General features: G+C 41.0%; 1 protein-coding gene across 2 annotated transcripts in view; it reads left to right on the top strand.

Annotated features, from left to right (window-relative positions):
• The first annotated feature begins 4,014 nt into the window (after positions 1-4,014).
• Positions 4,015-27,923, top strand: part of WASF2 (WASP family member 2) — a 76,693-nt gene continuing 52,784 nt past the window's right edge. Inside the window, exon 1 of one of the 2 annotated variants that reach the window (XM_064281552.1) lies at positions 4,015-4,145. The gene's annotated coding sequence lies outside the window, so the exon portion shown is untranslated. Of the gene's footprint in view, positions 4,146-24,017; positions 24,162-27,923 lie in introns of those variants that run through there. The other variant, XM_064281553.1, reaches the window with a different exon arrangement.

Raw genomic sequence — 27,923 nt, 5'->3', positions numbered from 1 at the left:
TACCTTGTTTGTAAAATGGGGATGATAGTAACAGGACCTAGTTTATAGAATTGTTGTGAGAAGTAAATGAGTTAATGCATGTAAAGCACTTAGCATATGCCTGGCACATAGTAAATACTCAATAAATGAGAGTGCTTAATATTACCATTTATATACAAAACATCACCCCATCTGAAAATAACTTGTGTACCTTCATTGCCTAAAAGGAGAAACCAAGACTCCTGTTGTCAGACAACCTTCAAACAAAGCTCCAGAGTCTTAATTTCCAGTGCAAGTAGTAACTGCTATTATTAATAATTACTATATTATTAGAGTTAACATTCAATAAATGCTTACTATGTGCCCATGCTAAAAGCTTCACATTTGTTATCTTATTTAATCTTCGTATCTCTGGGAAATAGAAATAATTATAATCCCCATCTTATGGATAAGACAACTGTGGCTCAGATAGACTATGCCACCTGCCCAAGGTCACACAGCTAGAAGACTTACTTGGCTCCAAAGTTTCCTATGACAATTAGGATCATGTGACAACTCACCAAGTGCCTAGCTGCCTGCAACAGCTCTCTCCCAACACATCCGCTGGATATCCTGCCTCAGGCTCACCTCTGTCCGTGCTGGGAAGACCAAGCACCATTTACAGAGGGCCTTCCATGGGCCAGGACACCTTATACACATTTTGCATTGAATTTTCATCCCAACATTTTGGCCCTCTATCATTATCCTCATTTCTCAGAAATACAGCTGAGGCAAAGAGAGGTGCTTCATACACTCAGAGGTGGCAGAGCCAAGATTCAAACCCTGCCTCACAGCTTGTATTCTCCCAGGGACTATAGGTACAGATGCCCTTGGAGAACAGTCACACTTTCAAGGCCAGGTTCCCACCCCTGTAACACCCTCATTCTTTCAGCAATAATCACAATACTCCCATGGTAGCCCATAAGGCCTGTGCGCTCTGCCTCCCTCCCCAGCGCCATCAACCATATTGGTCTAGATACCTTTTCTGTTGGCCCGTAACACTTCTCCCCAACTCCCTGCTGCCTGGTTCAGCCCTATTCATCCAACTCACCCAAGACATCACCTCTTTAGAGAAACCTCCTCTGACTCCACCCTATCCCCTGATATTCACACTCATAAACACACTGTACTTTGCCTTCTTGTTCCTTATCATAGTTTCTAACTATATTCTGATTCCTGTGTTTTGATTTGTGTAATCATTTGTTCAATGGCTTTCTTCCTCACCAGACTCTAAGCTCCATGAGGGTCTAAGTCTGTTTCACTCACCATTGTAGCTGCAGTATTGGCAGGCTGCCCTGCATGTGGTGGGTGCTTAATAATATTCTGTCATGGACTGAGTTGTGTCCCCCGAAAATATGTGTATCAATTTGGCTAGACCATGATTCCCGCTACTGTGTGATTGTCCACCATTTTGTCACCTGATGTAATTTTCCTGTGTGTTGTAAATCCTATCACTATGATGTTAACAAGATGGATTAGTGGCAGTTATATTGATGAGATCTACAAGATTAGACTGTGTCTTGAGCCAATCTTGCAATATAAAAGTGAGAAACAAGCAGAGAGTCGTGGGGACCTCAAACCACCAAGAAACAAGAGCCAGGAGACTAGCGCATCCTTTGGACCTGAGGTTCCTGAGTGAGAAACTTCTCAAACGGGAAGATTGATGACAAGGACCTTCCTCCAGAGCTGACGGAGAGAGAAAGCCTTCCCCTGAAGCTGACGCCTACTAGACTGTGAGATAATAAATTTCTCTTTGTTAAAGCCATTCACTTGTGGTATTTCTGTTAGAGCAGCACTAGATAACCAGGGCATATTCTATGTAACGAATGAATGGCTACTGGGCACGTTACACACATTGCTCATTAATTCCATAATTAACTCATTTAATCCTCTGAACTGCCCTATTGTCCCATTTTAGCGAAGAGGTAGGTGAGGGCTGATCCAAAAAAAAAATCAAACCCATTGCTGTCAAGTTGATTCTAATTCATAGTGACTCTACAGGACAGAGTAGAACTTCCCCATAGAGCTTCCAAGGCTGAAATCTTTATGAAAGTAGACTGCCATATTTTTCTTCCACAAAGCGGCTGGTGGGTTCGAACCTCCGACCTTTCGGTTAGGAGCCAAGCCCTTAACCACCATGTCACCAGGGCTCCTAAGTGAGGGTTAAAGAGCTAAAGAATGGCAGAGCTTGGATTCCATCACAAATCAGTCTGACCCCAAAGCAAGCCACTACCTTCTGCATAGCACCTGCTGCCTCCCAGCACCCTAAGGTCACAGTCAGGATTGAAATAGTTGCTGGCTGTCAATTTGAGCCAAGAGGTTAGAGACTCGGCTGGCACTGAGGCCCTTGTTGGTACCACACCCAGTAGGAAGGCTCTGCCCTTCTAAAATTTTAGGCTGCTCCGCCTCCTACTCCCTTTTTGGCCTCTTTTCTTTCCAGAGAAGGAAAAAGGCTAAGATTTACAGCCAAGGCAGCCCTTCTGGGAAAAACAATCTTGTGGTGAAAAGAGCCCTGTTCTGAGAAGGGTGAGACCTGGATTTCAGTCTTGGCATGGAGGCTGCCCTGCTGAAGGCCCACAATGGCATCACTGCCCCTCCTGGAGCTTCTGTGTCCTCATTGGGATTCTGCCTGGGCTGCTGACCCACCTGCTATCCCTTACCTCCTGATTCCTAGGGCCCCAGAAACAGCTCAGACACACACCAAGGGTCACTTTTTTTCCCAGGAACCTTAGTGATCGACAAGTAGCTGAGGGTTGGCCTGTACCCAAATCTATAATGACCAGAGATGTGGGATGCTATCCTAGAACCTTCAGGGCCTTTCCGAGAATGCTAAGGAGATGCAGGGGAAGTCTTCCTCGAGTGACACCTGGCCTGGAAGGGAGGAATACAGAAATGGAAGCCAAAAGACACAGGTTTGAGCCCCAGACCAAAAAAAAAAAAAACCAAACCCAGTGGCGTTGAGTCGATTCCAACTCATAGCGACCCTACAGGACAGAGTAGAACTGCCCCATAGAGTTTCCAAGGAGCGCCTGGTGGATTCAAACTGCCGACCCTTTGGTTAGCAGCCGTAGCTCTTAACCACTACGGCACCAGGGTTTCCATAGCTGTTTCAAATTCCCTGAGCAACTCTGGGCAAGTCACCGAACATCAGAGACTCAGTTTTCTCTTCTGCCTTACGGGGTTGTTCTGGAAAATCAAAATGAGATTAGCTTTGCTAATTTGGGAACTTGTTGCGCAGTTGTCCAGTCGCAGTCTTTTGTAATCAACAAGATGCACTCATGCACCTATTCTCAAACGACCCAGGACGTGAAGCAGGGTGAGGCGGTATAACTGAGAGAGAGATTCAGGTTGTTGTCTGAGGTCGCAGAGTCAAGTAGCGGCTGAACTAGGGTCCAGCTCACTTCACTCAATTATCAGAACCTGCTCCCCGTCCCAGGACCCCGGATCTCGCCCCAGGTGGATTCTTCAGGGCCAGGATGAAGCCTTATGACTCTCTCTCTCATCCCCCACCCTACTTTCGGCCGGGTCTGAGATCGAGCTGGGTGGGACAAAACTATCTGCAACTTGAGGGGTGTCCACAGAAAGTTTATGGGACTGGCCCCTTCCTTCCAACAAAAATACTGATTCTTTGAACTTTAAAAAGAATAATTTGTCTTTTAATACACTTGTATGAGTTTTTACACTTTCTTAGTTGGACTTTTCCTACCTTAAATTTAGGAGTTGATTTACCTTAATTTCCACTCCCACTTCACTTGGTTTGCCCCCTGCTGTTTACTCCGTTTGCGGAAATCGCTCGGGTGGAGCTCCCGGGACAGTATCCTTGAATACGTCTTTTGCGTAGTTATTTAACTGGCATTCCGCTCGAGCCAATGGAATACTCCGAAGCCCCGGGCGGGTGGGGCAGAGAGCCAATCAGAACTGTCGGCGGGGTGTGGCTGCGTCTCAGGGTGGGGAATCGCGTAATGGCGGATGCGGGCCGGCCGAGCGCGGCTGGGGGCGTTGTGTGCTGAGGGGGGTCCGGCTGGGGTGGCAGGCCGCGAGGCGGCCCGTGGGAGCAGACCCCTTGCTGAGACGAGGTGGCCGGCCGGCCGGCCCTTCTGTCGCTGAGGGCGCCCGCGCGAGGCCAGGTGAGCAACAAGTCCCCTCGGGCGGGCCCCGCCGCCCCGCCGTGAGGCGCTAGGCCGGGCCGGGCCGGGCCGGGCCGCCCCTCCCGAGTCGCGCAGGGTCCGCGGGGAGTGGGTGCAGCGTCTCCTATCGCGGACGGGCAGAGGCCTGGCGAGCCGTCAGCGCGAGGTGGCGTTCCTACCCCAAGGGGTGACCCGGAGACTTGGAGGGGCCTATAGTTCTGTGAGGCTGCGAGAGTGCCCCAGCTTGCCCTGGTTCCGCCACCAGCTCGCTATGTGACCTTGGGCAAGTCACTTCCTTCACTGGGCCTCACTTTTCCCATTTATAAAATGAAGGCTTTATGGACAGATACACATGAGTTGGATCCCAGCTGTTTGAGATTTTGGGCAAGTTCTTTCCCAGCTGAGCCACTGTTGCCACTTTCTGGACAGCTCAGGAGTTGAGGTGCTTTTTAAGCTCTTGGCCTGCTAAATTGTGGACTGGCAAGGCGAACACGGAGGGCTCTGTGTGTGTGTGTGTGTGTGTGTGTGTTCAGAGTGGTCTGCAAGAGTAAAGAGGAGAAGAGTTGGCTAAAGGTGCTGGGTGTTTCCTAGACCATGATGGGTGGGGTCGGGTTGTCCTGGTACTCTGAGAATCCTAGAGCCTTGGAGATGAGGAAGTTTTATACAGTTGCCCATAGAATCAGAGAAGAGGAAGGAATCCTTGGAGCCTCTCAGGGCTGTGACTGGAACTTAGGCCCAGCAGTCAGGAGGGTTAGGAGGAGGGAGAAGAACATTTATGGTGCTCCTGCTTTGTACTAATTTAATTTTTACAGAAACCGTTGAGAATTTACACATGAGAAAACTAAGTTTCAGAGGAGTTAAGTAACTTGCCCAAGGTCACACAGTAAGGTGCAGCACTCACCAATATTAAGGTGTTTCCTTTGATAATTACTGGGCAAGAGGAAGTCATTGTCCATTTAAAAGATAAACTAAAGCAAAACCAAATCATTGCCGTTCAGTCGATTTCGACTCATAGCGACCTTATAGGACAGAGTAGGTTTCCAAGGCTGCAAATCTTTACAGAAGCAGACTGCCAGCTCCACATCTTTTTCCCGCAGAGCAGCTGGTGAGTTTGAACCACTGACCTTTCGGTTAGCAGCCGAGTGCTTTAACCACTGTGCCAGCAAGGCTCCTATTTATTATATCTTATTTAGAAGATACCAGTGGGAGAGGGGGGCTGGCCCCAGATACTTAATTTCTTGCATGGAGACAGGCTGGGTCAAGATCCCTGCATGGTTAATTATAAGTCTGTCCCCTTTGTTCCCTCTCTGAGTTGGAAAGGACTATTTCTAAATTGTAAAAGTCACTTTGAAGTGTGTCAGAACTTCAGACCGCTCAGCTCGAATCCTGGCCAGGTGGCCTATGGAAGAAAGTTCAACCAGCTATTAACTTGACCCTTGGTTCGGGGTGGTGCCAGCCCAGTAAACTTGCTCTCCTCCCTAAGGAGGCCACGTTTTCTTGGGCTGGGAGAAAGTTTAGTTTAGGATTTCTTTGGATTCTAGGGGTGAAAGGTTCAACAGTTTGTCCCTGAATGTACTATTTCTTTGTGCTCTCTGTATCTGACTTCTAGATGAGCAAAGATTGTGGACCTGAGGAGGAGGTAGTTGGGTACTATAAATTACAACTCATACTTTTTCCAAACCTTGGCACTTTTGATTAATCAAAATGGTGGGACTGACCTTGGGTATTGTTCTCTTATGTTAATGGTAGGGAAGAAAATTGGAAGAGGAAGTTGCTGAGAAAGAAGGCGTTTCTTAGCAATGGAGCCAATATGTATTTTCTTTGTTTGAAATTCTAAAACCAGAAAAGCAGCAACTAAAGGAGGAAGGAAGGAAGGAAGGAACTGTGAAACTCTTCTTCCCATTCAAATATCCTTTAAGAGCTGTCCCTGTCAGAGGCTCTCCTTTCACAGAAAAAGTCAATTGTAATCAACTTTCAGAACTTCTACTCTAGAATGAAATAATTTTAAATCTTAAACCTCCTGAGATATTTTTTTTTAAAAAACCAAAACATTTTACCGAGCAAGCTATTTATCAGTGAATGGTTCTTTTTCTCAACATAATTTTTCTTAGCATAATTACCAATTCAGTCTTTGCCAATATTTTAACTGTGATTTAAGTGGATTTCAATCTAAGAGGAATTGATCTAGATATTGGATGATGCAAATGTCACCATCACTTGAAATACAACATAATTGATGTGTTTGGGTTTTTGACATTTGTTAAAAGTCCTTTTAATGCTTTAATTTCTAGGATTGTATGTGTGCGTGATAGTTGTTAAGACATTGAATTTATCACATGTGAAGATCTACATTCATTCTCAGTATTATATTTTATGTATGAGAAGACATAGCATTAATTAGTATACCAGTCCACAGTACCGTATTCAGAATCTTTGGGGGCAAAATAATTCTTGGGGCCAGATGTGATTCTGGATTTTAGAAAAGAAATATGGTACCTGTACCGGATATTATGTAACACTCCCAGAGAGGTTGGGGTCAGCACCTCGTAATCAAACACATAACTATTTCTATAGCAAAATGTCTGAATGTTCACACCAACTGGGATAAATAAATACTATGAATAACCTCATGTCAGTTCATGTCAGGTTTTGTATCCAAATGAATAATAATAAACTTGTTTTTCACAGCCTTTTGGATTTTGGAATTGAAGTTAAGGGATTGTGGACCTCTGTGGGTAAAACTTGTATGATGACAAGAATAATTACAGGGAACAATATTGTATAACCAATCTAATTTCAAAGTCATGGGTTTTAAAAACGATATTACATAGAAGACATTTTTGTTTCATTTGATTGTATCATGGAAACTCTGGTGGCATAGTGGTTAAGCACTACAGCTGCTAACCAAAGGATCAGCGGTTCGAATCTGCCAGGCGCTCCTTGGAAGCTCTATGGGGCAGTTCTGCTGTGTCCTATAGGGTCGCTATGAGTCGGAATCGACTCGATGGCCCTGGGTTTGGTTTTGGTTTTTTGGTTTGTGTCATGTAACAGTCTTGCTTTAATCAAAATATGCCAGATGTACATTTTCCCTTAACTACCAAAATTTACCTTTTAATACCCTCACTGGTTCCTCTTTTAGATGTTAGAATGACAGCCTCCTCTTTTTTTAAAATAGTACTTTATGGAATCTTGTGCTACTCTTTTTTGTGTAGCAATTAAGAGAACTTTGTCTTCTTCCATGTAATTCACAGAAAGACTAATCAGGTGAGGATCTGTAGGTTTGCTTTTGCAGAATTTCAAAGTGAATTTTCAAGGTGGTCTTTAGTATGCGGATTTGGGTAAAAATGTTGTTTATTTTTAACTACGAAGAAGCCTCCACAATTTGCTCAGCTTGGGAAGGAGTTTACCAAAATATATTTAATTTAGAGTATTTTTAAGTGTATGCTAGATGAGAAACCTGAGTTTATTAGCCATACAAATTTTTGTGGTTTATTTTAAATGGCAACAGGCCTCTAGGAACAGTTTTACAAAAGCTCAGGCCACTCTTTTCTTGGGCTCCTCTACTACAGAGTGAGGTTTTTCTTTTTTTAAATTGTGATTTAGGTGAATGTTTACAGAGCAAATTAATTTCTCATTAAACAGTTAATACACATACTGCTTTGTGACGTTGGTTGCCAACCCCACCATGTGTCAACACCTCGCCTTCTCCACCCAGGTTCTCTGTTTCCATTCCTCCCCGTTCCTGTCCCTTCTTGCATTCTCGTCTTTGCTTTTGGGCTGGTGTGCCCATTAGTCTCCTATGCATAATTGAACTATGAAGCTCGACTCTCACGTGTGTTATTGTTGGCACTATAAACCTGTCTAATCTTCATTTGAAGGATGAACCTCAGGAGTGCCTTCGTACTGAATTAAAAAGGTCCTGGGGCCAAACTCTTGGGGTTTCTCCAGTCTCTGTCAAACCAGCAAGCCTGGTCTTTTGTGTGTGTGTGTGAATTTGAATTTTGTTCTACATTTTTCTCCTCCTCTGTCAGGTACCCTCTATTGCGATCCTTGCCAGAGCAGTCGGTGGTGGTAACCAGGCACTATCTAGTGTTCTGGGCTCAGTCTGGTAGAGGTTGTGATAGTTGTGGTCCATTAGCCCTTTGGACTCATCTTTCCCTTGTGTCTTTGGTCTTCTTCATTCTCCTTTGCTCCAGCTGCGATAGGACCAGTAGATGTATCTTAGGTGGCTGCTCACAGGCTTTTAAGGCACCAGTCGCTGCTCACCACAGTCGGATGTAGAACATTTTCTTTATAGACTGTGTGTGCCAGTTGAGCTAGATGTCCCCTGAGACTGTGATCCCCATCCCTCAGCCCAGTAGCTCGGTCTCTCAGGGTGTTTGGATATGTCTGTGAAGCTTTTATGACTTTGCCTTGGTCAGGTTGTCCTGACTTCCCCTGTATTGTGTACTGTCTTACCCTTCACCAAAGTTACCGTTTATCTACTATCTATTAGGGGTTTTCCCTCCACCCCTCCCCTCCCTCCTAACCATCAAAGATTGTTTCTTTCTGTGTGGAAGCGTTTTCATATATTTTTGTAGTAGTTGCCCCACACAGGATTTGTCCCTATGTGATTGACTTATTTCATTCAGCATAATACCCTCTAGATTCATCCATGTTGTGAGATGTTTTGCAAATTCATCATTGTTCTTTATCGTTGTGTAGTTTTCCATGGTGTGTGTGTACCTTAGTTTGTTTATGCATTCATCTGTTCATGGGCATCTAGGTTGTTTGCACCTTTTTGCTATTGTGAATAATGCTGCAGTGAACATGGGTGTGCATATGTCTATTCCTGCGATGGCTCTTATTTCTCTAGGATATAGTCCTAGGTGTGGAATTGTTGGATTGTATGGTATTTCTATTTCTAGCTTTTTAAGGAAGCGCCATATCATTTTCCAAAATGGTTGTACCATTTTGCATTCCCACCAGCAGTCCATAAGAGTTCCAACCTTCCCCCAACCTCTCCAGCATTTGTTATTTTCTGTTTTTTTTGATCTGTGCCAGTAACGTCAGGATGAGATGGTATCTCATTGTAGTTTTGATTTGCGTTTCTCTAATGGTTAGTGATAGTATTTCCTCATGTGTCTGTTAGCTGCCTGAATGTCTTCTTTGGTGAAGTGTCTGTTCATATCCTTTGCCCATTTTTTAATTGGATTATTTGTCTTTTTATTGTAGAGGTGTTAGATTTCCCTATAGATTTTAGAGATTAGACCTATGTCATAGCGAAATTTTTTTTCCCAGTCTGTAGGTTCTCTTTTTACTATTTTGGTGAAGTCTTTTGATGAGCATAAGTGTTTAATTTTTAGGAAATTCCATTTATCTAGCATGTCTTCTGGTGTTTTGTATTGTTAATTATGGTTTTTATGCTGTTTATGCCATATATTAGGGCCCGGTAGATTGGTATTGTTGAAGGATGAAGAACTATTTCTTGTCTTTAGAGGACGCCCCACGACAGCATGGGTTTGAGGGATAACGTGTAGCCACGTGGTTTGAAGGCTTCAATTCATCTTCCCATTTGGAGCGGCTCCATCATTCCTGAGAATGGTACCTTTACTGTCTGGAAGATACAAGGGACGTAGAACAGTGTATCAGTGGGGTCAGTGTATGATTGGACTAGGGAAGAGGGATATTTTTCATCCGGACTACTCTGGTTTCTCCTCTTCTACTTCATAAATACTGATAATGTTATAAAAGGATTATAAATTAGTAGACTAGAATTTTATTCCAGGTTACCCTGTTATGACTGTGGGTAAATTCTTGAGGACAGAAACTGTCTTATATTTCTTTTTTATTCTGAAGTGCCTAAAGTCCTGGACATCAAACTTGCATCAGAATTACTTATGGATCTTTTAAATAATATGCAATTCTGGCCCAGGAGCTCTGATGTCAGTATATAGCCAGTGTGAGAACTGTTGGCACAAGCATGTTGTAGATGCTCAATAAATATTTGTTGATTAATTTGTTACTGGTCCTGGCATGGGTTGGGTAGGGTGGGAGAGGACCCAGGTTTTTCATAAAGTAAGATAGCTTTCCCCTTTTTTTTTTGTGACATCGGTTGCAATCCCCACAATGTGATAGCATGCTCCTCCTTTCCACCCTGGGTTCCCTGTGTCCATTTGTCCATGCCTGTCCCTTCCTGCCTTCTCATCCTGCTTTTGAACAGGAGCTGCCCATTTGGTCTCGTATATTTGATTGAACTAAGAAGCATGTTTCTCACGTATATTATTTTTTGTTTTATAGGCCTGTCTAATCTTTGTCTGAAGTGTAGGCTTCCAGAATGGTTTCAGTTCTGGGTTAACAGAGCATCTGGGGGCCATAGTTTCTGGGATTCTTCCAGTCTCTGTCAGACCATTAAGCCTGGTCTTTTTATGTGAATTTGAACCCTGTTCTATGTTTTTCTCCTGCCCTGTCCAGGACTCTATGTTGTGTTCCCTGTCAGGGCAATGATTGGTGGTAGCCGGGCATCATCTAGTTCTTCTGGTCTCAGGCTGGTGGAGTCTCTGGTTCAGTTGCTCCTTTAGTCCTTTGGGCTGGTATTTTCCTTCTGTCTTTGGCTTTCTTCATTTTCCTTTGTCCCGAGTGGGATGGGACCAGTAAAAAATAGTTTTCTAAGATAGTAATACACATTTAGTGGTTGGCAGACCTGGACCCATAGTCGGTTAATTGCTGGCTAGAGCTGTCAGCATCACGACCCTTGCTTTGTGACTTAGGCTGGAGTTTGGACTAAGTCTGTGGCCTTAACTGACTAAGGTTGATTGGGGTGGTAGTTCCTAAATTGGCAATTGGTAGAAATGCAAATATTCTTAGGGATTTGGGTAGGCTGGTAGGTAATTGTGATGTCAAGGGAAGAAATAGAAAGTTGTAATTTCACAGGATCTCCAACACATGTTGTGGTTGGTTGCCGTGGAGTCGTTTCTGACGCATGGCGACCCCATGTATATAGAGTAGAACTGTAGGATTTTCAAGACTCTGATCTTTTGGAAGCAGATCACCAGGTCTGTCTTCTGAGGTGACTCCGGATAGATTCAAACTGCCAACCTTTCCGCTAGTGGTCAAACGCTTAACTTTGCACAACCTAGGGATTTTCCAACACAGTGCATGGAACATAATTGGCACTCAGTAACTTTTTGTTGACTGAAGAAATGACTGGTTCTTTGGGGAAAGGAGTATAGACTGAAATAAGATGCTTCTTACTACTCATCCTTCAGAATTGGGCTAAGATATCATCTATTCCGCAAAGCCTTCCCTGGGAAACATTGAGTGACTCTTGTATATTTTCTTCTTTGTTAAAGCATTTAGAGACAAACTACAAAACCCTTTTGCCCTACCTGATTGTGAGCTCCTTAAGGGCAGTACTGTATTGTTCATTTTTTAATGATCAGTGCCCAGCACACACAACTGCTAATGCTGCTTAAATTATGGCCTCTCTATTTTTTTGCTTCATTCTTTTGGGCTTCTCTTTCTTCCATTTCACGGTCTTTCCTTTTCAGTTCAGACCAGCAAACATTCGTTGAGTGTCTTCTGAGAGATAGGTCTTTCTTGGCCCTTCAGGTAGGGTTTTTCAACCTTGGCACTACTGATACTTTGCTTCAGATAATTCTGTGTTGTTGGGAGTGTTCTGTGCATTGTAGGAGGTTTAGCAGCATTTTTGGTCTCTAGGTAAAAAAAAAAAAAAAAAATTTTTTTTTTTACCTACTAGATACCAATAGTGTCCCCTGCCCCTTCCTTGTGACAATCAAAAATTTCTCCAGAAAATAAGAGCCTTTACACGAACAGATACATGCACACCCATGTTTATTGCAGCACTGTTTACAATAGCAAAAACATGGAAGCAACCAAGGTACCCATCAACGGATGAATGGATAAATTATGGTATATTCACACAATGGAATATTAAGCATCGATAGAGAACAGTGGGGAATCTGTGAAACATTTCATAACATGGAGGAACCTGGAAGGCATTATGCTGAGTGAAATTAGTCAGTTGCAAAAGGACAAATATTGTATAAGACCACTATTACAAGAACTTGAGAAATAGTTTATACTGAGAAGAAAACATTCTTTTGTGGTTACAAGAAGGGGAAGGGAGAGTGGGTGGGAGAGGGGTATTCACTAATTGGATAGTAGATAAGAACCCTCTACTTTAGGTGAAGGGAAAGACAGCACACAATACAGGGGCGGTCAGGACAATTGAACTAAACCGAAAGCAAAGAAGTTTCCTCAATAAACTGAATGCTTTGAAGGCCAGCGTAGCAGGGGCAGGGGTCTGGGGACCATGGTTTCAGGGGACATCTAAGTCAATTGGCATAATAAAATCTATTAAGAAAACATTCTGCATCCCACTTTGAAGAGTGGCGTCTGGGGTCTTAAACGCTAGCAAGCAGCCATCTAAGATGCATCAACTGGTCTCAACCCACGTGGATCAAAGGAGGATGAAGAACACCAAGGTCAGAAGGTGATTACGAGCCCAAGAGACAGAAAGGGCCACATGAACCAGTGACTACATCATCCTGAGACCAGAAGAACTAGATGATGCCTGGCTACAACCAATGACTGCCCTGAGGGTAGCAGTGGGATGCAGACCCCAAATTCTCATAAGACCAGACTTAATGGTCTGACTGAGACTAGAAGGACCCCAGTGGTCATGGCCCCCAGACCTTCTGTTGGTCCAGGACAGGAACCATTCCCAAAGCCAACTCTTCAGACATGGATTGGACTGGACAATGGGTTGGAGAGGGATGCTGGTGAAGAGTGAGCTTCTTGGATCAAGTGGACACTTGAGACTATGTTGGCATCTCCTGCCTGGAGGGGAGATGAGAGGGTGGAGGGGGTTAGAAGCTGGCGAAATGGACACAAAAAAAGAGGGGACGGAGAGAGCGCGCTTTTTTTTTTTTTAGGGGGAGAGTAATTAGGAGTGTGTATAGCAAGGTGTATGTGGGTTTTTGCGTGAGACTGACTTGATTTGTAAACTTTCACTTAAAGCACAATAAAAATTATTCAAAAAAAAAAGAAAATACCAAAAAAAAAAAAAAAAGTCTCCAGACTTTGTCAAATATCCCCTGGAGGCAAAATCACCCCTTGTTGGGAACCACTGTATCAGGGGTTAATAGAGGGAAGTGAGCATAGGTACCCTCAGATGCTCTCTCTACTTTTATTCCTTCTTCCTGGTTATGTAGTCTCCTGCCTAAGAAAGGAACAAGAGGGAAATCAAGAGGTAATAACTTCAAAATAGTCCGTTTATTTTTATTCTGTTCAAATTTTCTTTTATTTAGTTTAAATAGATTAGTACAGGCAGCTGGATTATTTATGCAGATCTTTGTAAATTAAATTTTTGCCACTGATTAAGATTAGATGGAGTAAAGAACTACTAGAATATTATTACCTTGCATAACAGAATTTTTCTGGGAAAAGCTCATAGCTGAAGTTTAACACCTGAAAAATAGCCATCATTACTTTTGTAGAGAACTTGTCAGGATTCTTCCTTGCTAATTTTTGAGCTTCATGGCTATGATCTCTCTTTTGATGTTCCTGCATTGATACCTTATACTCCAAAAAACATGTTTAGCTAATGGACATGCTTTATAAGCTCAGTATGTTTTTTTTTGTATGATTGATTGTTCATGGTGGTGGTCCTTGGGTCCCTGTGAGCATTAATAATGATGAGTTAGTGTAACATTTGGGGACTTCTGCTCTCTTTTGGGGCCCTCGTGGCGCAGTGTTTAAGCATTTGGTTGCTACCAAAAGTTCGTCAGTTTGAATCCACCAGCCTCTCCTTGGAAACCCTATGGGGCTGTTCTCTGTTCTGTAGGGTTGCTATGTTGGAATTGACGGAACAGCAATGGGTTTTTTACTCTCCTTTGGGCCATCCTCCACAAAATAACATTGTAGTCATTCATGTCTTAGTCACTGTTAAAATAACGTTGAATGGGTTTTTTTTTTCCTGTGTTCCATTTGAAATTATGAATGGTACTCTAGAGAATTCAAATGTATAGTTATGAATGGTATCTCAGAATAGTTACCGTTTATGCAAATGAAACACACTTCTTAACTTAGAAATCAAACAGAATTGAATTAAAAAAGAGAAGAATAGAAATAAGAATTGTTGAATGCTTGCAGGGGAAATAATGTTCCAGTATAGAAGTATCTCAGAAAAAATTGCTTTCATTATAATTTCTACAGACTAATAAACAGTCTGAGGCTGATGGGAGAGGTTATTAAGCTATGGTGGTGCTATCACCTTACAAACTTCTATTTTCCTTTTCTGGTAAAATATAGAAAAGTCTGCAACATACTTTTTTAGTTTTAAGATTAATTCCATTTGAACAAAATTAAGTTTCTTATATTTAGGAGATAGTAGCCGTTTTGAGAAGGAGCAGTGGATGAAATATTCAGCTTAGTTCCAGTTTGAGGGAGTATGTGTATGTATATACACACACACACACACGCATACTTTCACACACATATATGATACCGGCTCATGATGAAGTTTTAACCTTGTGATGGACATAGTAAAGTAGCAAGAGTAGTTCTTCTCCTTTCAAGTAATCGGAATTGAAACCTTTTTTCCCTCCTGATAGATCCAGCAAGTACTCAGTCCAAAAGCTTTCTCTCAAAGCAGGTCTTGAGAAATAATGCTTAACTGTGTAGAAGGAGGCCTTAAAATTATTGAATCATGCCCATTGATGTCCCTTTGTATTTATGATTAAGAACTGTAAATAAATTTCCCTCTGTAGAATTTTTTTTTCTTTCTAAATTTTATTTATTTATTTTGTTGTTGAGAATATATGCAACAAAACAGACCAATTCAGCAGTTTCTCCATGTACAATTTAGGGACACTGGTTACATTCTTCAAGTTATGCAACCATTCTCACCCTCCTTTTTTGAATTGTCCCTCCCTCATTAACAAACTCACTGCCCCCTAAGGTTCCCATCTAATCTTTCACATTGCTGTTGTCAATTTGATCCCGTAAGATAGTTCTTAAGAATGTAATGCTCAAGGCAGACCTTTTTTTCTCTGTTGTCTGGTTTTAAGCTGACTTCAGGCTTTTTTTTTTTTTTTTTTTTGGTTTAAGGTTTAAAGATTATCTCAAGGCAGTATTTTCAGGGATTCACCCACCCTGCATAGCTCTAGAAATTATGGAGTCCATGAGAATTTGAGAATCTGTTCTACATTTCCCCCCTTTTGATTAGTATTTTTCTATGGAATCTTTGATCAAAATGTTGGGTAACAGTAGCTAGACAGCGTCCAGTTCTGGTCTGACAGCAGAGGAGGCAATTGTTCATGGAGGTACTTAGCCACACATTCCATTTCCTCCTCCTATTCCTGACTGTCCTTCTTCTGTTGCTCCAGGTGACTAGAAACCTATTGTTGCACCTTGGACAGCCACTTGCAAGCTTTTAAGACCCCAGGCACTACGAAGAAACCGAATTAGGAGGTAGAACAGAAGCACTAAACATGTTATCAACCAGTTAACTGGGATGTCCCATGAAACCATGACCTTAAACCTTTGAACTAAGGAGCCAAATTCCATGAGGTTGTATATAAGCACCCTCAGCAGCTACTCCTTTTTGTTGTTGTTGTAAATGTATCTATCACACAACTGTCGCCAATTCAACTTTTTACAGGTGTACAACTTATTAACAGCAGTTATAGTAATCGGCTGTGCAACCCTACCCTTAATGAGATTTTCAGCTCATCATTAACCCTGTTTCCCCCCTCCTTCCCAACCCTGGTAACCACTAATAATCGTTGTTCTCTGTACATTTGCCATTTCTCGTCTTTTTATATAAGCGAGGTCATACAGTACTTGTCCTTTTGTGATTGGCTTTTTTTGCTCAGCATAATGTCTTCAAGCTTCACCCATATTGTAGCATGTATCAAGTCAGCTCATCATTAACCCTGTTTCCCCCCTCCTTCCCAACCCTGGTAACCACTAATAATCGTTGTTCTCTGTACATTTGCCTTTTCTTGTCTTTTTATATAAGCGAGGTCATACAGTACTTGTCCTTTTGTGATTGGCTTTTTTCGCTCAGCATAATGTCTTCAAGCTTCACCCATACTGTAGCATGTATCAAGACTTCATTTCTCCTACTGGCTGAGTAGTATTCCATTGTATGTATGTACCACTTTCTGTTTATCCATACATCTGCTGATGGGCCTCTGTACAATATTGATAGTCTTTAAAGAATAGTATTCCTGATACCAAAGGCACCCGTGGGAACCATCCTTGCTCCCCTTTTTACTTATAAATTTCCTTCAGCATTCACTGAGTGACTTTGCAAAGGACAGTGCTCTCACTTTGGTCTCTCTCTATATATATCATTACATTCAGTCCCCAGCACTTGAGATAAATTATATTGTTTCTTGTTGTCATTAATTGCCATCAGGTCGGCCCATGTCTCATGCTGATCCCGTTTGGGAGTGGACTGTTGTGATGTGTAGGGTTTTTATTGGCTGATTTTCAGAAGTAGCCTGCCAGGCTTTTCTTTTTAGTCTCTCTTAGCCTGGAAGCTCTGCTGAAACCTGTTCAGCATCACAGCAACATGCAAGCCTCCACCGACATCCTCAAGCCGTGCTTGAGGTACACTGGCCTAGAATAGAACCCCGATCTCCTGCATGGAAGGTGAGAATTCTACCACTGAAGTAAACATGTTCGGAGAGATTACGTAACTTCCTCAAAGTCACTCAACTAATAAATGGAAGATTTGAGATTTGAAACCAGCCTTTTTTTTTAATAAGCTCTTTTAAAGCTAAAATTTACATACAGTGAAATGCATATATCTTAAGTGTATAATCAGATGAGTTTTGACAAATATAAACACTTGTGTAACTTATATCCCTATCATTTCCATAACCCTCCAGAGTTTCCTTGTGCAGCGCCTCCTTCCATTCAATCCCCACCCTTCGTAGACAACCAAAAAAACTAATTTTGCCTGTTCTCAGATCATATAGTATGTGCTCTTTTGTGTCTTGCTTCTTCTATTCGACAAAGTTTTTGAGATTCATCCATGTTGATGAGCGTATCAGTATGGAGCCAAGTGTTTTGATGCATATCTAGAGTTCTTTCCAGCAAACTGCAACTCCTAGCTTGCTTATTATATCACATCCATGTTGTTGCTTTGGTATTTACATGTAATTTACTTCCCTTTTCTAATATCCTAGATATATTTATTTTAAAAATCTCTTTGAAATTATTAAAGTAGTATACTGTCATTGCAACAAATTATACAATCAAAAGTAAATAGTGCAAGTTTCCTCAAATTTATTTTTTCCAATTATGAAAATGAATGCTTCTTGTGAAAAAAAAATTGCCCAATTAGAAAATATGAAGCAGAGAATAAGAATCACCTATAATCCCACCAGTTAGCATTTTGGTATATTTTCGTCTTTCTCTGCATTTTTTTTTTACCACAGTACTAGGGTCATAGCTTAGAGATTTTTAGGCTTTCCTTCTATGTTATATTTGTCACACCCTCTAATCGCTTCTTATTATGTCAGTGTTCATGCTTGTGGCTGCCATAAATCTTATTATCTAGCTGGCAGTGACCTTGACTGGGTTGGCCCTATCAGGCAACATTTTCTAATGTTTATTGTATACTGTACACCTTCAATCTCCCACCTCACTCTTGCATAGCCGGCACCCAACTTCTCTCATACAGCAGAGCGGGAGGCAGTATAGCACAGTGGCTAAGAGTAGATTCTTGAGCCAGTCCACCTGGGTTCACATCTAGGCTGCTCTGTTTATTTGTTCTACAGAGTGGGTAAGTGACATAACCTCTCTTAGCCTCAGTTTTCTTACCTGTAAAATGGAGACCAATCTCATTTTACTGTAAAATAATATAGCCTATCTCAGAGGTGTATTGGAAGGATTAAATAACATCATTACTTAGTCAAGTGTTCAGTAAATGTTTATAACTCATTATCATAACTGGAATGTCATATGGGATTGGCCACATCCCTTATCTAGCCCAGAATTCTACTTTTTTATTGCTTTCCAAAGGACACCTTGTAGGGGTGAAGGCATGAAAACGTTAACATCAAAATTTAGGGCTGCGTTTCCCAAAATTCCTAATTTTCCTTAGGGGTTTCTTATGAAAATGCCACCTCTGAATTTGTTTTTGTTTTTTTTTTTCAATCTTTGAATTATTTTTTTACAACATTCTGTACTTCTCACCTGAGTAATGAGTTTTTCTTTCTTTAAATACCGGATTGGGTAGTAAATTAGTACTTGTTACTGGTCCTAATAAAAGCAGTACCTCCTGTATAATAAGTATATACTGTGTGCCACACAATGTGCGTGTCTCCATCCTCACAGCAAATCTGCAGATTTGTCATTTACAGATGAGAAAAGTGAATCTTAAAGAAATCAAGTAACTTGGCCAAGGTCACACAGCTAAATTAGTGGGACTAGAATTCAAAGCCTTTGGCTTTCTGACTTTTAAACTTGGGCTTTAAAAAGGAAAAAAAAAAAATTATATTTTATTCTTTAGACTTCTGATTCCCTTGAAACATCTAAGCTTTGATGCAGAAGTCTCTGTTTACCATTTTGCATCTTATTTGTTTCATAATAAAGCACTTTTTGTATATCTGTATTTCTCTATTTTTTTTAACCTGTATTCATACAGAACTCTCTCTGTCCTTTGGTCTTTTTGAATACCTTTCTGAGCCTTCTCTATTTTACCTTTCCTGTGGTATGATGACCACAACTGCACAATCTATTCTAGGTATGGATACACTTTGGTTTGTTCAAGGGTAGGATAATGTGTTCTGTGTTTCCCGGGCTTTCATAATAACAGCCAGGGTTTTGTTGCCTTTTTGTAGCTGTGTTCAGGATACAGTCCAGGGACTCTGAAACCTCTTTCCTGTCTTTTAACAGGTAGCTTAGGGCTTGTCAGCTGATAGTTATAGTTTGGGCTATTTTTCCATGACTGCATTACCTTATTTCTGTCAACATAGAAGCTATTTTCCACATTTCTGGACACACACAACCTTATACCATCGTACTTCTATTCTATCACCGTAGAGTCACCCGTAAACTAGGATGATTTCATTAGATAGCTTTTTTTCTGGAAAATGTCTAAAAATGTTAATTGTGATTAGTTTAGCATCGAACCCTAGGGAACCACTTTGTTTATACATCTTTATCTAGAGAAGGGACTGTTTATCAGAATCTTCTTATTTCTGTTTCTAAATGAATTCTGTCCAGGAAAAAGTAGTCTTTTAAAATAATATTTATTTACTGTTTTCAGTACCCTTTGAAAGCGTGTTTTTGTTTTTGTTTTTTTTTGTTAAATTCTGTCCATTTAATTTTCTTTCTCCATACCATGAATCTTCTCATTTCAGGTGTGTATATGTGTTACCTGAAACCTTGCAAACAGATTCTCTGTAGTCTTTGTTATATTAAATATTCTACGATAGGGTAATGCCCAGGATTAGGTAATTAGTCTAACATTCAACACATTTATTTATTTTATTTTTTTCTATTTTTATTGTGCTTTAAGTCAAAGTTTACAGTTCAAGTTAGTTTCTCATATAAAAGTTTATACACACATTGTTATGTGACCCTAGTTGCTTTCCACCCCAGATTTCCTGTGTCCGTTCAACTAGCTCCTGCCCCTTTCTGCCTTCTCATCTCGCCTCCAGACAGAAGCTGCCCTTTTAGTCTCAGGTATCTACTTGAGCTAAGAAGCACATTCTTCACGAGTATCATTTTATGTCTTATAGTAGTTCAGTCTAATCTTTGAAGAGTTGGCTTTGGGAATGGTTTTAGTTTTGGGCTAATAGAGAGTTCAGGGCCCATGTCTTCCCAGGTCCCTCCAGTTTCAGTCAGACCGTTAAGTCTGGTGTTTTTACTGGAATTTGAGTTTTGCACCCCACTTTTCTCCTGCTCCATCAGGGAGTTTCTGTTGTGTTCCCTGTCAGGGCGATCATTGGCGGTAACTGGGCACCATTTAGTTCTTCTGGTCTCAGGCCGATGCAGTCTCTGGTCTATATGGCCCTTACTATCTCTTGGGCTCATATTTTCCTTGTGTCTTTGGTGTTCTTCATTTTCCTTTGCTCCAGGTGGGTTGGGACCAATAGATATATCTTAAATGGCCACTTGCTAGCTTTTAATCCACACATTTATTGCGTGCCTACTCAGTGGCACAAATGGTTAAGCACTTGACTACTAGCTAGGTTAGTGGTTTGAACTCACCTAGAGGCACTTCTAGAGACAGACCTGACCATCTGCTTCTGAGAGGTCATGGCCTGGAAAACCCTATGGAGCAGTTCTACTCTGCACACATGGGGTTGCCATGAGTTGGAATCACTCGACTGCAATTAATAACAATATGTGCCAAGTGCTGAGGATACAAGTCATAACCATGAGGGGCAAAGTCCCTGCACTTAGGCAGTTTAGGGAGGCTTGGGTAAACAAACATAAATAAAGTGTTGAAGATTGTGGTATCTTAGGAAGAGAATAACATAAAAAGCCTGGGCAGAGCAAGAGGTTTGTGATTGGCTGCTAACCTAAAGGTTGGTGGCTCAAACCCACCCAGTGGCTGTGCAGAAGAAAGGCCTGGTGATCTGCTTCTGTGGAGATTACAGCCAAGAAAACCCCATGGAGCAGTGTGGTCCCCCTGAGTCGGGCCAACTTGATGGCAGCTAACAACAAACATAGTAGAAAGTAATGGAGGAACTTGTATAAAGGATGGTCACGAAAGACTTCTGTGAGAAAGTGACAGACTGAAACTGGAGAATGAAAATGAACCAGCCAAATGAAGAGATGAAGGAACAGTTAGGGCAAAGGCCCTGGAGCAGGAAAATCCTTGATGTATTCTAAGACCTGATGAAAACCCAGTGTGACGGTAGGTTAGTGAGCAAGGGTGGCATGATACGTGATTGGAAGGAAAAATAGGTAGGAGCCAGATATTTCACAGCTTTGGAGGACTGTTAGGAGTTTTATTTTTAAGTAAAATGGGAAGCCTTGAAGAGGTTTTTTTTTTTAAAAAACAAACTTTTTAATGGAAAATTTCAAGCGTATATAGAAGTAAAGAGAATGGTATAATGAATTCTTATGTATCTTTCACCTCACTTAAACGGTGTAAAATTTGATACGTTTTGACATATATACACCAGTGAACCCACCATCACAGTTAAGATAATGAGCATCTCCAGTGTATGTAATAATCATACAGTATATACTCTTTTATTTTATTTTATTTTGGGGGGTCTGGCTTCTTTCACTCAATTATTTTCAGATTCATCTATGTTGTTGCCTGTATCAGTAGCTTGTTCCTTTTTATCTTTTTATTAAGCCCATTGCTGTCGAGTTGATTCCAACTCATACTGACCCTATTAAGAGAGATTAGAACTGCCCCATAGGGTTTCTAAGGAGCATCTGGTGGATTTGAACTGGTGACCTTTTGGTTAGCAGCCATAGCTCTTAACCATTGTGCCACCAGGGCTCCTTTTTATTGCTGAGTAATAACTCATTATATGAATATACCAGAATTTGTTTATTCACCTATTGGTGGACATTTGGGTTGTTTCCGGTTTTGGGTTATTACAAATAAAGCAACTGTGAACATTTGTTCACAAATCTTTGTATGGACATATACTTTTATTTTTCTTTCTCCTTTTTTTCATGTTTAAATTGAGATATCTCATACCATAAAGTTCACCTTTTTTTTTTTTAATTAATTTTTATTAAGCTTCAAGTGAACATTTACCATTCCAATCAGTCTGTCACATGTAAGTTTACATACATCTTACTCCCTTCTCCCACTTGCTCTCCCCGTATTGAGTCAGCCCTTTCAGTCTCTCGTTTCGTGCCAATTTTGCCGTCTTCCCTCTTTCTCTATCTTCCCATCCCCCCTCCAGTCAAGAGTTGCCAACACACTCTCCAGTGTCCACCTGATTTAATTAGCTCACTCTTCATCAGCATCTCTCTCCGCCCCACTGACCAGTCCTTTTCATGCCTGATGAGTTGTCTTCGGGGATGGTTCCTGTCCTGTGCCATCAGAAGGTCAGTTCACCTTTTTTAAAAATTTTTTTTATTGTGCTTTAAGTGAAAGTACAAATGAAGTGTCTCTCATACAAAAATGTATAAAGTTCACCTTTTTAGAGGTACGATTCAGTGGTTTTTAGTATGTTCACGAGGTTGTGCAACCATCACTGCTATTTAATTGCAGAACATTGTCATCACCCAAGAAGGAAACTCCATACCCGTTAGCAGTCACTCCCCATCTCCCCCTCCCCCCAGCCCTAGGCAAACACTAATCTACTTTCTATCTCTATGGATGCCTATCCTGGACATTTCCTACAAATGAAAGCATACAATATGTGGCCTTTTGTGTCTTGGCTTTTTTCACTTAGCGTAGTGTTTTCAAGGTTCATCCATGCCATATTACGTATCAGTACTTCATTCCCTTTTATATACCACATTTTGTTTATCCATTCATCTGTTGATGGACACTTGGGTTGTTTTTACGTTTTAGCTTTTGTGAATAATGCTGCTGTGAATATTGGTGTACAAGTGTCTGTTTGAGTCTGTGTTTTCAATTCTTTTGGGTATGAAATTGCTGGATGATATGGTAATTCTACCAATTTGTCAGTCTGTTGTGCTGTGATGGCTTACGTGTTGCTATGATGCTGGAAGCCATAGTGCTGGTATTTCAAGTACTAGTAGAGTTACAGAAACCCTGATGACATAGTGGTTAAGTGCTATGGCTGCTAACCAAAAGGTCGGCAGTTCAAATCCACCAGGCGCTCCTTGGAAACCCTGTGAGGCGGTTCTACTCTGTCCTGTAGGGTCAGTGTGAGTCGGAATTGACTCGGTGGCCGTGGGTTTGGTTTGGTTTTTGGTTTTAGTAGAGTTACATCACTCGTGGTCGACAGGTTTCAGTAGAGTCTCCAGACTGATAAACTAGGAAGACAGGCCTGGTAATCTACTTCTGAAAATCCGGCAATGAAAACCTTACGGATAACAACAGAACATTGTCTGATACAGTGCTGGAAGATGAGCCGCTCAGGTTGGAAAGGCTCGAACTTAACAGTGATTGTAAGGATGGCATAGGACCAGGCAACATTTCGTGTGGTTATACTGTACATAAAGGTTGCCATGAGTCGAAACTGGCTTGATGACAACTAATAACAACAGTGGTAATTCTATGTTTAACTTTTTGAGAAACCACCAAACTGTTTTTCACAGTGTCTACACCATTTTACATTCCCACTAGCAATGTATGAGGCTTCCAGTTTTTCCACGTTTTCCCCAACACTTATTTTCTTTTTCAATAATTGCCATCATAACGGGTGTGATGTAATATCTCATAGTGGTTTTGATTTGCATTTCTCTAATGACAAATCATGTAGGGTACCTTTTCATGTACTTATTTGACCATTAATAAATCTTCTTTCGATAAATTTCTGTTCAAGTCCTTTACCCATTTTTTAATTGGGTTAACTTTTTGTTGTTGAGTTGTAGGAGTTCTTTATATATTCTGGATATTAAACCTTTATCAACCAAAAAAAAAAACAAACTCATTGCCATGGAGTCGATTCGGACTCATAGTGACTCTGTAGGACAGAGTAGAACTGTTCCATAGGGTTTCCAGGGAGCAACTGGTGGGTTCAGACTGCTGACATTTTTTTTTTTAATAATTTTTATTGTGCTTTAAGTGAAAGTTTACAAATCAAGTCAGTCTCTCACACAAAAACCCATACACACCTTGCTACATACTCCCAATTACCCTCCCTCTAATGAGACAACCCACTCCCTTCCCCTACTCTCTTTTCGTGTCCATTTCGCCAGCTTCTAACGCCCTTTACCCTTTCATTTCCCCTCTAGGCAGGAGATGCCCACATAGTCTCAAGTGTCCACCTGATCCAAGAAGCTCACTCCTCACCAGCATCCCTCTCCAACTCATTGTCCAGTCCAATCCATGTCTGAAGAGTTGGCTTTGGAGTGGTTCCTGTCCTGGGCCAACAGAAGGTCTGGGGGCCATGACCACTGGGGTCCTTCTAGTCTCAATCAGACCATTAAGTCTGGTCTTATGAGAATTTGGGGTCTGCATCCCACTGCTACCCTGCGCCTTCAGGGGTTCTGTTGTGTTCCTGTGAGGGCAGTCATCAGTTGTAGCTGGGCACCATCTAGTTCTTCAGTCTCAGGCTAATGTAGTCTCAGGTTCATGTGGCCCTTTCTGTCTCTTGGGCTCGTAATTACCTTGTGTCCTTGGTGTTCTTCATTCTCCTTTGATCTAGGTGGGTTGAGACTCATTGATGCATCTTAGATGGCCGCTTGCTAGCCTTTAAGACCCTAGACGCCACTCTTCAAAGTGGGATGAGTGCTGACATTTTGATTAGCAGCCGAGCTCTTAACTAGTGTGCTACCAGGGCTCCAAACCTTTATCAGATATATAATTTCCAAATATTTTCTCCCATTCTACAGTCTGTCTTTTCACTTTCTTGGTAATATCCTTTGATATACAAAAGTTTTTAGTTTTGATGAAGCCCAACTTACTCTTTGTGTATGGGCATAATGCTGGCCTCATCAAATGAGTTGAAAAGTGTTTACCCTTGTTATTTTTGAAACAAATCCTAAACTTCATTTATCCTGTAAATATTTCAGCATATATCTTTTTAAAAGACAAATATTCTCCATTGAAACATAACTGTATGAGCATTTTCAAATCCCAATATCTTCAAATATCTAGTTACTTAAAGGATTTCTAACAAGGAAGTGTATGATCAGATTTCAATTTTTAAAAGATTAATCCAGTCGCTTCAAGGAGATTGGATTATCTGGGGGCAGGAATTGATTGAGGTGGGTAACAGGAAGGCTATTGTAGAAATCCAGGTAATGATGGAGGCTTGAATTAGCTTGGTGGCAAAAGCAGCGAAGAGAAGTAGGTGTATTTAGGATATATTTTGGAGGTAGAGCTAATAGGACTTGTGGATGGGTTGGGTATGTGAATCAAAGAAGACAAGGATTGAGCATGCCTTCCTTCTGGAAACTTCTCTCTTAGCTTTTATGACACAGCTAAGAGAAGTTCTCATTCTCCTTCTGCTTCCTGATACCTTCCGCTTTGTTAGTCTCTTTAGTTGTGCTCTGACTTCATTTCACTTTTTAAATGCTTTTGTATTGGGAAGTCATCCACTCTCATGTCTTTAACTTCATGTAATAACTCCCAAATCTAGTAATAACTCCCAAACCTGTATTTCCACCACTGAGCACCAGTCCCAGAATTTCACTTGGACCATTCCACCTTGGTATCCTGTCTGTACCGCTCACTTTTCATGGACTATCAGCTTTTGGGAACCAGTGATCAGGTTGTTATAACTTGTTGCCTCCTTGCTTGGGAGACATGTGTAGGCTTTAAGAGTGGATTTCATACCTTGGTTATGGAACCTTTGCTTTAGAGAGTGTATTTCTAAGTAAAATAGTTAGCACACTAGGATAAAAATGAGAAGATTAAGCGTACCTTCTGCTCTTCCCCCCATTCCCACCCACCAACTTACTACTCTTCATCCTGACTCAAATATTTCTGTTTGTTCATTCATTCAGTCAGTCACTTACTCAGCACATTTCGGGACTGGTATACATCTGCCAGAAGGAGCCCTGGTGGTGCAGTGGTTAATGCGCTTGGCTGCTAACCAAAAGTTCTGTGGTTCAAACCCACCAGCTGTTCTGCAGGAGAAAGATGTGACAGTTTGTTTCCATAAAGATTACAGCCTTGGAAACCCTATGGGGAAGTTCTCCTCTTGATGGCAGTGGGTTTGGGTTTTTTGGTATAGGCCTGCCACAAGCTGAACATTGACTCCGCCATTCTCCCAGTTCATCCAGATGTAAAACCTTAGTTACTATTTTTTTTTTTCTACCCTGACCTTCATATTTCTTTCCCTTCCAAGGCCTTCTCAGGTCCCTCCCTGTCTTTCTCCCACTGCTCTAGTTTCAGGTCTTTATTACCTTCTGCCTTGACTATTGTTCTTACTTCAGTCTCCCTTGCCAGCTCCATTCTATTCTACTCAGCTTAGATGAGATGTATAACATCTTCCTAAATATTTTATAGTCTATGACATGAATTGTGTGACCCCCATCGCTTACTGACTAAAGTGATATTCAGGATTCTGTGATCTGGCCCCAACTTGTCTTTCCAGCCTTGCTTCCCATTACTTTTGCAATAATATTCTATTCCCCAGATATGTCTCATTATTTTCTGCCTTTGTGCCTCTGCTCACACCGTTGGCCACTGATATAATACCCCTTGCCTCTGCGTGTCCAAATCCTGCCCATTTTTAATGCCCAGTTATAGGACACTCCTCTATGATGCCTTCTGTGAGTTCTTAACCAGAAGTGCGTTACTTACAATACTTAAATCATAGATTCATTACTTATTACTTTGTTTTATATTTATATACTTATCTCTCCTGTATGACTTAAGCACCAACTGTTTCTTGTATCTCTGCATCATCTACAATGCTAGGGCCTTTGCCCTTAGTATTTACTCAATAAATATTTGTTGGTGAGGTAATCTTTCAGTGTGTCCTAGAGGCAGAAAACTAAATTGACCTCTTCAGGTATTAACCAACCCCATGATTTATTTTCATAGATTTTTGTAGATTTAAGATCTGGAAGAGTCCTTATAGAAAAATGTGCCTGCTGTTCTCATTAAAAAAATTAGTATAGAAAATTTCAAACATAGATGTAGAGAGGATGATGTAATGAACCCCTCCATAGATGCCCATCACTCAGCTTCCTTCAACAATTATCAACTCGTAGTCAGTCTTGTTTCATCTTGTTTCACCACTCATTCCCTCACCCCCATTGGATTCTTTGAAACAAATCCCAGGCATCATATTATTTAAACTGCAAATCATTTCAGTATGTAGCTCTAAAAGATAAATACTCCTTTAAAAACAAAACTGAACCATAGTACATCATCAAACGCCGAGTTAATGTTCAAATTTCCACAATTGCTTTTTCTTTTTCTCTCCTTCCTGCCCTTCATCTCGCCCTTCTTTCTCTCTAAACATTTGGTTAGTTCACATTGGGGTCCAGATTTGGTTTTTTTGGCTCCTAAGTCTCTTTTAGAGCCCTGGTGGCGCAATGGCTACTAAGTGAAATGTTAGCAGTTGAAACCCAATCAACCACTACGTGGGAGAAAAGACCTGGAGCTCTGTGCTCGTGTAAAGATTTAAGCCTAGGAAGCCCGATGAGGCAGCTCTACTCTGTCCTATAGGGTTACTAGGAGTCAGAATCAACTCAATGGCACACAAGTCTCTTAATCTAGAGGTGCTCTCTTTTTCATTAAATTTTTTTTCTTTTTTATTTTTCGTTGCTGCTGTTTTTTAAGAAACCAACTTGTTTTGTAGTTTTCTCATTCCAGATTTTGCTAATTGAATTCCTGTGATTCATTTATATTCCTTTATCCTTGCATCCTATAAACTAGTCGTTAGGTCTAGAGCAGCGTTGTCTAATAAAAATATGCAAGTAGCAAATGAAATTTAAATTTTTTAGCAGGCACATTAAAAAGATAAGAAACAGGTGAAATTTATTTTAATATATTTTATTTAACTCAGTAGATCTGAATTATTATTTCAACATGTCATCAATATAAAAAATTATTAATGAAATATTTTATGTTCTTTTTTTCATACTAAGTCTTTGAAATCTGGTGTGTATTTTACACTTATCAGCATATAACAGTTTTGACTAGCCACACTTCAAGTTCTCGGTAGCCACATGTATCTAGTG

Source organism: Loxodonta africana, chromosome 3, assembly GCF_030014295.1.
Source record: "Loxodonta africana isolate mLoxAfr1 chromosome 3, mLoxAfr1.hap2, whole genome shotgun sequence".
NCBI lineage: Eukaryota > Metazoa > Chordata > Mammalia > Proboscidea > Elephantidae > Loxodonta > Loxodonta africana.
The sequence above is the reverse complement of the archived record's forward strand: the minus strand, read 5'-3'. Positions and strand labels throughout refer to the sequence as shown.